This window comes from Mustela nigripes, chromosome 10, assembly GCF_022355385.1.
Source record: "Mustela nigripes isolate SB6536 chromosome 10, MUSNIG.SB6536, whole genome shotgun sequence".
Classification (NCBI taxonomy): domain Eukaryota; kingdom Metazoa; phylum Chordata; class Mammalia; order Carnivora; family Mustelidae; genus Mustela; species Mustela nigripes.
The window spans coordinates 50,167,508-50,179,922 of NC_081566.1; positions in this window are offsets into that span (position 1 = coordinate 50,167,508).

Here is a 12,415-nt window from a genome sequence, read left to right on the forward strand (position 1 = left end):
CTCAAAATGGATGAAGGACCTCAATGTGGGAAAGGAATCCATCAAAACCCTTGAGGAGAACACAGGCAGCAACCTCTTCGACCTCAGCTGCAGCAACATCTTCCTAGGAACAACGCCAAAGGCAAGAGAAGCAAGGGCAAAAAATGAACTATTGGGATTTCATCAAGCTCAAAAGCTTTTGCACAGCAAAGGAAACAGTTAACAAAATCAAAAGACAACTGACAGAATGGGAGAAGATATTTGCAAACGACATATCAGATAAAGGACTAGTGTCCAGAATCTATAAAGAACTTAGCAAACTCAACACCCAAAGAACAAATAATCCCTTAGCAACTTTCAATAGAATATTACTACCTATATTCACCATACTGTACATTACATCACAAGACTTAATTATTTTAAAACTGGAAGTTTGTATCCTTTGATGTGAAAAATTCCATTTTCTGAATCATTGAAGCAAGAATTGAGAAAATTAGTAACCAAGACAAGAGCACTTTTTTTGCAGTAAGAATTTCATATGCAGTTTTTAACAAAATTTAAGGGATAATTTAAAAAATCTTTTTGCTTGTTTTTGTTTATTGCAATATTCCTGGACTTTCTTAAATTTCATGTGCTGGTGAGAAAGAAAAAATCATTATAGGTTTACTAAATTCCATCACTTTGTTTCTCCTTCTTTTTTCTCTTCTTCTTTCTCATCTCATTCTTCTCACTCCTTTTCATCTTCTTGGGCCTCTTCTATTTCATATTCCTATTTCTGCCTCTTCTCTTCCTCCCCTTCCTTCATTTTTCTTTTTCTTTTCTCCCAAGTTATAATACTAACAAAAGCAATAACAAAACAAAACTGACTGAAAAATGAACTACATTGGGGCTCCTGGGTGGCTCAGTGGGTTAAAGCCTCTGCCTTCAGCTCAGGTCGTGATCCCAGAATCCTGGGATCAAGCCCTGCATTGAGCTCTCTGCTCAGCAGTGACCCTGCTTCCTCCTCTCTCTGCCTGCCTCTCTGCCTACTTGTGATCTCTGTCTGTCAAATAAATAAGTAAAATCTTAAAAAAAATAAGAACTACATTATTAATGTGATTATCTCATATTTCAATAATAATTTGGTTATTTAAGAACTTTAGAGGTGTTAGCTGAATAATTCATTAATTTATTATGCTTTTGTAAGATCTATACACAAATAATAAAAGGACATAATAAAGAATCAAACAAAATTAGTATTACAAAAATATAAGTAGCACAAACTAATTTATCTTAAAAATAAAGGGAATTCTGGGGCGCCTGGGTGGCTCAGTTGGTTGGGCAACTGCCTTCGGCTCAGGTCACAGTCCCGGAGTCCCAGGATCGAGTCCCGCATCAGGCTCCCAGCTCCATGGGGAGTCTGCTTCTTCCTCTGACCTTCACGCTTCTCATGCTCTCTCTCACTGTCTCTCTCTCAATTAAATAAATAAAAATCTTTAAAAAAAAATAAAGGGAATTCTTATGTAAAAATAAATAATTTAATTGATATACAATACAATAATTCTAAGATTATTCTTCTATTTGTCCAAATGTTATTTGAAAATCCTCAGTTCACATCACTAATTTAAGAATTAGTTTAAACAAACTTTTTTTTTAAATATGTGATGAATCATATATATGTTAAACTTACTGACATTATGCTTGTTGAGGACAATAAAACAAAGCAATACTCCATAATTCTTTAGGTCATATATCCCTTTTAAATTTGTTGAAACTTTGGGTTTTGTCTAGGAAAAAGAAATGCATTATAAGTGATTTTATTTATTTTTTATCAGTTATACTTCAATACTGTTAAAAATCAATCTATCTTGAGCGAATTAATTATGTCACATTTACTTCTGATCTCTGTATGAATTTTGTTGTTTTTTTTTTTTCTGATTACTCACTACCACAATTTCTTAAAATACAGCCCACTAATTAGTTCATATACAATTATTTAACAATCATATTCATTTACTAAATAAGATAATATGAACTTACTATACTGTTATTGGTGTGTTTAATTTGATTGAAGGATATTTAAGGTAAATTAATTGGTTTCTTTTATTCTGTAAAGATACAATTTCTTAACAATAAGCCTTGAATATCTGAGTTCAACCAGCTATCACATGAGAAGGTCTTCCAAGCACCTGTCTGGAAAAAAAAAAAAAAAAAAAAGGAGAGAGAGAAAGTAATAATATAATTGGGGAATGGGGGACAAAATACCCTGTAGCCAGTAAGTTCATAAATTGTAAAAGGATAATATAAAGTATAGAACAAAAACAAAAAAATAGAAAAAAAACACAGGCTTTTCATTACAACATACATAATAAAGAAAAATCTTACCGCTTGGGTACAAATTAATCATAAAACCCTTAGAAATAGAAAATAATAAAAGGGCATAAAAATAGAAATCAAAAATTACAAATTTCTATAAAACTCATAGAAAAAATCCTTAACCTTGCTATCACAAAAAAAAAAATTTAAGCATGCTCATTTTGCCTATACTATTCATAAAGTTTTTAAAGACATAGATTTGAGGAAGAATGGAGGATTAGAACAGCCATACATTGTAGTGGACATGAAAACTGGTACAACCTCTCTAGGAAACAAGTTTTTTAAAAAAATGCAACAAATACCTACATTAGTTAGTTTAACCTGCTCTAAAAAGAGACCGAAAGTACTCCTGTTCAGACAACTACAGACAACTAAAAAGAAATATAAAATACTGTTGTTCAGACAATAAGAAATACATATTTCTCATGTAAAATCTGGAGATATGTAATCTCAGGACAAATAGTCATTTTTAATTGATATCATTCTTAAATGATAAGATTATTCAGTAACCCATATTCCTTCCACTTTATATTTCTGCCACAATCACTAAGAAAAGTGTTGTAATCTGCATGACCAAATACAGGTCATCTCCACATCTGTGCATCAGGAAACAGAAAAAGTTAGATGATCACATGTCTAATTCAAGATCCAGTAAATGTAATTATGGTTGCCACTTATGTCCTATTGTTGCAAAGGTAGACACATAACACATAATAATGTGAAAATAACATTGGCCAAGGAGTTATCTAGCTAGCTAATTAGCATAACTTTATTATTACTGACAATTTCTTGTTTTCGATGAGTTCTATAAGTTATCATACCCAAAGGCTTTTCTGGACATAGTTCTTAAACTTACAGAATATCTTCCTATATTTAATATTGCCTATGTTCTGCTCAGCTTTCTCTCATCATCAGTTCATTGGTAATGGTGTCATGCCATCTGAAAACTCTTATTTTGATCTATGCAGCTGGGCTGACAACCATTGTTTGCATAAATAAAAATAGTACAATTCATTTCAAAAGCCCTGAACAACAGAGCTCCTACTTTGAGCTGTATATAAAGCGTGTGCTTTTGGCAACAAAAATCTTTTTTTTTTTCTTTTTTCTGGTACTGAATCTTCAAATTTTGTACTTTTACAAAATTTTTACTGCTTGTTGCCGGCAAAACATTGCTTTTGTAGGAGAACTATATTTCCTTCCAAGTATGCTTGCGAACTGGCATTCTGCCTACTTTCTCTAGAGTTATAACTTCCATAGACTTGTAATTCGCTTTCCAATTTATTACAGGTGGAGTTTACATCAAACTTTTGCAAAGATGTAACAAAGATCGTAAGTCTTTATGTCTACATCCATTGTTACCTTGTTGTCCAATGACCAAATAGCAAGTCATTGACATATATTTTCAAGCATGTTCAGAACATATGTTCATATGTTCTGCCACCCCGCTCATCTGCCCTAGAGTGTTTTGGGTATAAGAATGCATTAGGGTTGTCATTTTCTCCTCACTGGATGTTTATTTTTTATAAAGATTTGATCTGTTCATATATCTGTAGAGCAACCTTTCGTCTCCCAACTTCATAGTAATCTTAGGTAGTGTTGCATTTTGGGGATAGGGTTTGCTCTGAGACTGGCTGGCTGGAACCACTTTCGTCAGCTAAGGCTGCTCCCACGTGGGTTAGTGCACTGGGCTTGCCAGACCCTGCGCCCAGCGGTGTCTAATAAAGTTCTTGGTTGTGACTGGAAAAAAAATATATATGTCCAATACTTTATGTGTAATATCTAGGGAAAAAATAAATTATAGCAAAGATACTACAAAATAGTTAGTTAAATAATAGCAATTTTATTATTTTTTATATGTGATTTTATGATAAGCTGGAAGTGGTGTCAGTGGGGGTGGGTCTAGCGCAGGGGAAAGCTTTATAATTCATGCTGCCATGCCACTTTTATCTCTGGTTCCACTAAAATTATTACTATCATTCAAGCAATGAAAATGGAGAAAGAGATGGTCCAATAAATCACTTGGTAATATACTCAAGAAACAAAATGCTAGAAAATTAATAAATAAAAATAAGTGAATGGAATTTCAGTAGCAGTGTAATGAAAGAACTCTACCAATTACGTACTCCTACATAGAACCGGTTCATACAGGCTAATTCTTTAATCTGTGGTAAATCTCAATCCCATCTTTTGTTGTTTTCATTGAGTATTGGTTTCAACTATATGTATACACACACACACACATATGGTTTTCATCAATTATAGCAAACATTTTGATAACTAAGAGATTTTTTTAATTAACATACAATGTGTTATTGGTTTCAGAGGTGCAGGTCTGTGATTCATCGGTCTTATATAATGCCTAGTGCTTATTACATCACATGCCTTCCTTATTGTCCATCACCCAGTTACTCCCTTTACCCCCCTCCACTTCAGCAACCCTGTTTGTTTTCGATGATTAACAGCCTCTTATGGTTTGAAATAAGATATTTATCATAATACCATTTACTTAAAATGACTATTAAAACATGGTTTATTTGTGGGGGTGGTGGGTAATTGAATGTGCATATACTTTTCCATATTTCTGAGCACAATTGTAGGCATATTTGTATAGCTCTAGAAATAGCTCTGGCCAGTAGGGAATAATTCTGCTCCATCTATAGAGAAGCATTTTGAGGACTATATTCGAAATTACAGTTTATTCAGCTGCTGCTGCACTGACCACAAAAGACTGGCAGTGAGATGACAAAATAAGAAGAATAAATCCAAGAAGTCCTGATCACTGAGTTATCACAAGAACCACACATGCTGTGCAAGGTTATCAGAAGTACGTCAGAATTTGCATTCATGTAAAATAAATATTTGTTGATATTTGAGCATTTCTTTGTACCTTCACATCTTCTTGCATATTCTAAACATGAATTGGTATAGGAGGTGAGATAAAAATATAAAATTTTGGTTCAATGGGCAAATTGTAGATCATAAGGGACATGATAATAGAGGTTGAACATAGTAGAGATTGATGTTATACCAGGACTGTCATGTATGACTACTTGGGAGGTAGATTACTAGCAATGAATTTGTAGCTTCGGGGAAAGGGATTGAAAAACAAGAAATGTAGTACTGCATCCTGGTCATCACCCTGCCCCTTAGCAGCGGAAATTCTGTAAATGGCCTTCTGCCAGATTATTGGCCTCTCACCTTAGGCAAAGAATTGGCAAATGTCCTAAGAAAAAATAACAGAATGCGAATCTACATCTCTGAAACTTGGCCCTCACTGGTCTATTGGCCCTATAAGTTCTATTTTCTTGACACACACAAATATGTGTGTGTGTTTGTGTGTATTGTGTGTGCGCTCCCCTTTCTAATCCATTCCTGGAGCAGCAATACACAAAAAATTCATCCACCTTAGGAGAACTGGAAGCCTCAAAGGAAAAATATTTTATAATGTGTAATCAATCAAATGGTAATCAATCAAATAAGTAACTAATATAAATAGAGACTTTAAAAACACTTTTCCTGTTCTTTTTCTAAAAGTAGTCTATAAGCACCACATAAAATACTGTGTGTCCACCAGTAACTTTTATTAGCACTATCTCAAATTTATTCTCTAAAAAGCCACCATTAAAAGGAACAAAACTCCATGACATTGTACTGAGTCCAAATTTTAGCAGAATGTGTCTGAAATATCTACCTGTGTGCCAAATTCCAGCATGGTGATGAGAATGATGCAAGCAATTGAAATTTATTATTAGTAGAAGTAGTGGTAGTAGTTATATCTAGTGAAAATTTTTTGTTAAGTCCTTTAATTCAGAATGATACACAAAAAATTCAAAGGTAACAAAAAGTATCATATGGTAATTTCATATCAATAAGAGTAAATATGATACTTTAAGTTTAGTATTTGTGGATAGTAATAAGAAAGTGATTACATATTTTTGGCAGATGGTTTATAATGCATAGGTGAGTATGGAGGGTTGTGATGTGACAGTGTGTGAATAAAATTAACCAGAAAATGTTAATACATTTAACAAAATTTTGAGGTCTAACCAATAGACCAATCATCACAGTTACCAGTTTAAGGGGCACCTGGGTGGCTAGGTGGGCTAAGCCTCTGCCTTCGGCTCAGGTCATGATCTCAGAGTCCTGGGATCAAGCCCTGCCTCCCCCTTTCTCTACTTGCTGCTCTGCCTACTTGTGATTTCTCTCTCTGTGACAAATAATAAATAAAATCTTAAAACAATTACCAATTTTTAAAAAGTTTGTATACATGTGCTAAAATAATAAATTAACCACATATCCCAAAGAATAAGATCAACTGCATGGAATCAATCCCTCATCTTCATGCAAATGAATAATCTAGATACCATATTAATTATCATGAGATTCTGATTAGGCAAAAAGAAACATCCAAAAAGACTGAGATGCATGGTACATATGTCATAATGACAGAATAATGAGTTCAGCAATGTTGGTCATATGAAAGCATACATCATTTCTAAAAAATACATTAAGTTTAAAACATTAAATATGTGTGAAAATCACAAACTTGAAGAGCCACTGAACTAACAACTGTTGCTCAGTGTTGGAAAACTGCAATAAAAATTGATTCCATGAACTGACATGCATTAATGGTTTACCTCCAGATCGTGCATATCATTATGAAATGACAATTATCTTTTCATAAGATTGCTAAAACACATAGGAGATTTACAAAAATCAAAGAAAATTATTACCACCCTAGAAATAGTATAATGTGAAAAATAATTGTGATATTTTATATGTGTTCTAGTTCTGTGATGAAGTATTATGCTGCTATGTACTGATATGGAGGTATATTCAGCATGTCTTAAATACAAACACTACTCACGCTGTTTTCTCAGAACCTGATACTTACATTAAAAACAAACAAACAGGGAAAGAAAAATCAAATCATTGTAAAAACATTATCTATAAACATATATAAAATAGATTAGATATACATTATATTAAATATAGATTACAGTATACATTTTCAATATGTGCAATCTTTTCATGCCTTCTTGCAATAAAATTTTCTCCTAAAGACTGTCATCTTTTATAAGGTCTATCACTATAAGTTGCTCTGTTTTTGATTCCAACTTTCTCCAACCCTCACATTTTTTCAACTTTTCACTCAGCATAATGATTTAAATGGTTAATTCATTTGCTGTTTCCCAACTTGATAATGTTAGTTATCTCTATCCTATTACAATATATCCTATTACCAATATAATCAAATCCATTTTCCAAATGGAAAGTGTAGTAGTACTTGCAAGGGAAGTTCAATCAGTCATTTCTGACTGTGTTAAGGAACTAATTATTCTTTTAATGTCTGCATAAGTCAAACAAAACGAGAGAAAAATGGAGTGATGTTTTCATTTTTCTTTGTAACAATGTATGAACAGTATTAAACTACCATCTACCATTAAGTTTTAAATATATGTGTGTATATATGTATATGTATATGTGTATATATATACACATATATGTATATGTTTTAAAATATATATGTGTGTATATATGCATATGCATAATATATACATATACATCTGCATGTATATGTGTGTGTATGTATGCATATGCATATATACACAATATACACACACACACACAAACACACACACTCACATGTATGTTAATTATGTAGACTTTGGGTGTCATACTTCAAAAATTTCTCTTTAGAAATGAACTTGCCAAAGCTTACTCATTTCTTTGAAGTCTTCCTGAAGTGTTTCTGCTACTAAAATACCTTATGTGGGGAGCACCTGGGTGGCTCAGTGGGTTAAGCTTCTGCCTTCGGCTCAGGGTCCTGTGATCTCAGGGTCCTGGGATCGAGTCCTGAATTGGGCTCTCTTCTCAGCGAGGAGCCTGCTTCCTCCTCTCTCTCTGCCTGCCTCTCCGTCTACTTGTGATATCTCTCTCTGTCAAATAAATGAATAAAATCTTTAAAAAAAATAAGAAATTGTTTATCAAAAAAAAAAAAAGAAAGAAAGAAATTCTGTTTATCATTGGTTGAAAGCAGAGATGACGTAGCTTTAAAAAAGTGAAATTTGAGTTGCAAAGAGAAGAGTTATTGTCCAATGTCCCAATATGCTTGCTAAAATTAAAGTATGTTTAAGGGGCAAATATCCTCAAGCTTGGAGTAACTACTGTAATGGGGTAGCTATTCTGAACAAACTACTAAAGTCACCCTACATATTGACTTTAAAAAAATTTATCAGAAAAAAATGAGGTAAGTGGGGATGAAACTTAGAACATGAATTAATTATGTAACTTAAAGAAGGTCAGTTTGTAAGTATACAATATGGAAGCATTGCTTCATCAAAGTAAATCTACATTTACAGTAGATTCTCAATTGCAACTGTAATCTGATAAAACTTTCTGTAATACATGAATTCCACTCAATATTGTTTTCAAATACAATACTCTGTCACATTTTTGGGTATATTATATTGGGGTGTATAATACATACATTATCAGCTCCTTACATTGGAGAGAAATGTTTTAACTGATTTAATAAAAACAAAAATAACATTTGAGGGTAGGAGACATGGATGAGGTTTTAGGCAAAGTAAGAAAACTTTTACATTTTGGCACATACTTTCTTTTGCTTATGTGTTCATTAGCAAGTATTTTGCTATGAAATCTAAGAGGATATTTTTATCTAACGTGACACTATTTTGTGTATGTTTTTTAATAAATTTATAAAATAGAAAAACACTCAAATATATCTTGAATGTACAAATAAATTATCTATTATAATTCACCAATTATAATATATTGCACCATTGTAAATAGAGAAACATTAAACATTTTAGGCAACTAGTCATCTTCCAAAGTGACTACACTATTTTGCATTCCCACCAGCCATGATGAATTTTTGTTGTCTCATGTCTTCACCAGAATTTGATATCTTTCAAATTTGAATTTTTTGATTTGTTTACTATTATATGTATATGTGCATACATGCATGTATATTTTAACCTTTTTTATAGCTGTATGTATCTCATTATTTTAATTTTTAATTCCCTGGTGACAAATACTTTTGAACATATCATAGGCTTATTTGCTATCTGTTTTGAATGAGGAGTTTGTTCAGGTATTTTGCCCATTTGCAAATTTTGTTATAAATGTTCATATAACTGAGCTGTGAAATATCTTTGCATAATTTGGATAAAATCTTTTATAAGATGTTATACAAATACATTCTCTCAGTCTTTGATTTCTGTTTTTATTCACTCAGTAGTGTTTGCAGAGCAGCAGTTTTTAATTTGAATAAAGTTCAATTCATTAAATTTTTCTTTTATATATTATGCTTTTGGTGTTATATCTAAAAATTCATCACCAAATCCAAGGTCATATAGATTTTTTTTTTAGAAATTTTAGGATTTTCAATTTTACATATAGGTATATGATCTTTTCTAGTTAATTTTGTGAAAGATTTAAGGTTTGGATCTGGGTTAATTTTTGTTTGTGGACATACATTTATTTGATCATTATTTGTTGAATAGATGATATATTCTCTCTTGGAATGCTTTTGCATTTACCTCAATTTTCTTTCCTTTTTTTTTAATACTTTATTTATTTATTTAATTGAAAGAGAGGAAGTGAGAGTGTACGTGTGTGTGCACTTGTGCGTGCACAAGCAGGGGGAAGGGCAGGAGGAGAAGAAGAGAATCCTAAGCAGACTCCATGCTGAGTGCAGAGCCCAATGTGGGACTCTCTCTGATGACCTAAACCAAAATAAAAAGTTGGGCACTTAACTGACAGAGCAACCAAGGTGACCCTCTTCTCAATTTTCAATTGAGTACATTGGAGTGGGTGTTTTTATAATTGAATGAATTGTATTCACTTCATATCTTCAAATCACAACATTTCCAAGAAATCTGTAATATTTACATCATTTTTCAGTACAGAAAATAAAGCATAGGTCAAATCTTACTCTTTAAATATTTTTATGCACTATTTTGGTGTAAAGTTCTGATAACGGACAGGATACTAGTAAATTTCTTATTAATAATTTGTAAATTTCAATTATAACTCAGGAGTAAATATATTTTTACAAATAATGGAATAAAAGCAAGAATGCACTTTTTAGTTTTTTCTAGTTTGAAAATTTATTTCATTTATATCAATATTTTATCTACATGAAACAGGAAAAAAGCACATATGTTTAAGAATACTTGTGTAAGTCTCTTAGAACAAACACTGATTATTTTGCATATTTTTACATATTTTACCTCATTTATTTTTTTCTTTTACCTCTTTGTAGTGAGATCATTTGCAATCTTCATTTTAAAAAAAGAACTCAGTGAAGCAAAGAGGTTAAGTAACTTTTCTAATTTCTAATAACATCTAGTAAGATTTCATTGTGGCATCAAAATTCATTCTATGATTTATTTTTGTGTTCTGTCATTTAAAGATTAGTGTGAAATAATATAAACTATGTCTTTAATGTCTCTAACACACCTGTTTTAATTATTCAAAGTATAATGTCCACTTTATAGATAGATCCTAATTTTAATGGATTCACTTCATGTTTCAAGAATTATTTTAAACAATATTTTTGGCTAAATTAAAAATATTTTTTCTTATATTAATATTATCCTTTGGTGATGAAATGTACAAATATGAAACATGTTAATCCTTACACTTCCTTTTTTTTTTTTTACTTTGTATGTTCATTATGAGATTTCTTACTTTGAGCTTTTGTACAACTACTCTACTTTGTGTTATTAAAATTAGCTTCTATAATCAGTATTTAAATCCAATTAACTGTAGTCCACAGCCTTTACTAAAGGTAAAGAGACCAGTGAGTTTACTTTTCAAGCCTACTGAATGTGTTCTTTCTTAATATGACCTTAGTAGATTATATTTTTTTTCAGAAATTTTTTCTTCTTCATTTATATCATTTTCTTTTTTTTCTTCCTTCATATCTCTTTGGCCCTTTGACCTGCTTTGCCAGTGAAATGTGATAACAACTAATATTTTACCTGACCAGATATTTTCAATATACTAGGATGATTTTACTTGTCCTCTTGCATCTTTAAAGTAACATTTCTAGAGACAGGTGCTTATCTCAAGGAACTGAGTTTTTTTGCCTGGATCTCATAATGAATTATAAATGAAATAGTAAACACTGTTGACCCACAGATGCATGAGCAAGAAGTAAATGTGTGCCATCAAAAGTTACTGAAATATTCTGATGTTTTATTAAGCAATATGTACACAAATATTGGACTAAATCAAATACAATGAATTACATACCTTTCTACAACCAATAGATGAAGTGAGGACATCAATGTCAGTGCCTCAATTTAAATTAGTGTAAGGGTGCTTGGCTGGCTCAGCAGGTAGGGCATGCAAATCTTGATCCCTGGGTTGTGAGTTCAAGCCCCACATTGGGTATAGAGATAACTTAAAAATAAAATCTTTTAAAAAATGGTGTATTAACCAAGGTTCTCCAGAGAAACAAAACCAATAAAATACATATTTACATAGAAATAGATTTATTTTAAGAAATTGTTCATGAGATTATTGAGGTTGGCAGGTATAAAATCTGCTGGAGACCCAAGGAAGAAACAATAATGCAGTTCAAGCCTAAAGGTCACCTGCTGACAGAATTCCTTCTTGCTCAGGGGAAATTAGTTTTTGATCTCTTAAGGCCTTCAACTTTTGTTGATTTGTATGAAACCTAACCACATTATGGAAGGCAATCTGTTTTACTCAAAGTTCATGAATTTAATATTAAACTCATTGAAAAAAAAAAAAAAAACCCTCACAGAGACTTTTAGAACAATGTCTGACCAAACATCCGGGCACAGTGTACCAGCCAAATTATAAGTAAAATTACCATATTAGTAAATCTGAATCATGTTCTTACATAAGGCTATAAATACAAATTTAATGTTTCATATTTCACACCAGTCTTGAAATCTATTAAAACAAAAGGATAAAAAAAAGTAATTTATTAGCCAAATGTATGACTTTATAGTTTTATTTGAGTGTTTTCAGTATCATTATCAATGCATAAAATCAGGAGTTTTTTTTTTTTTTTTTTTTA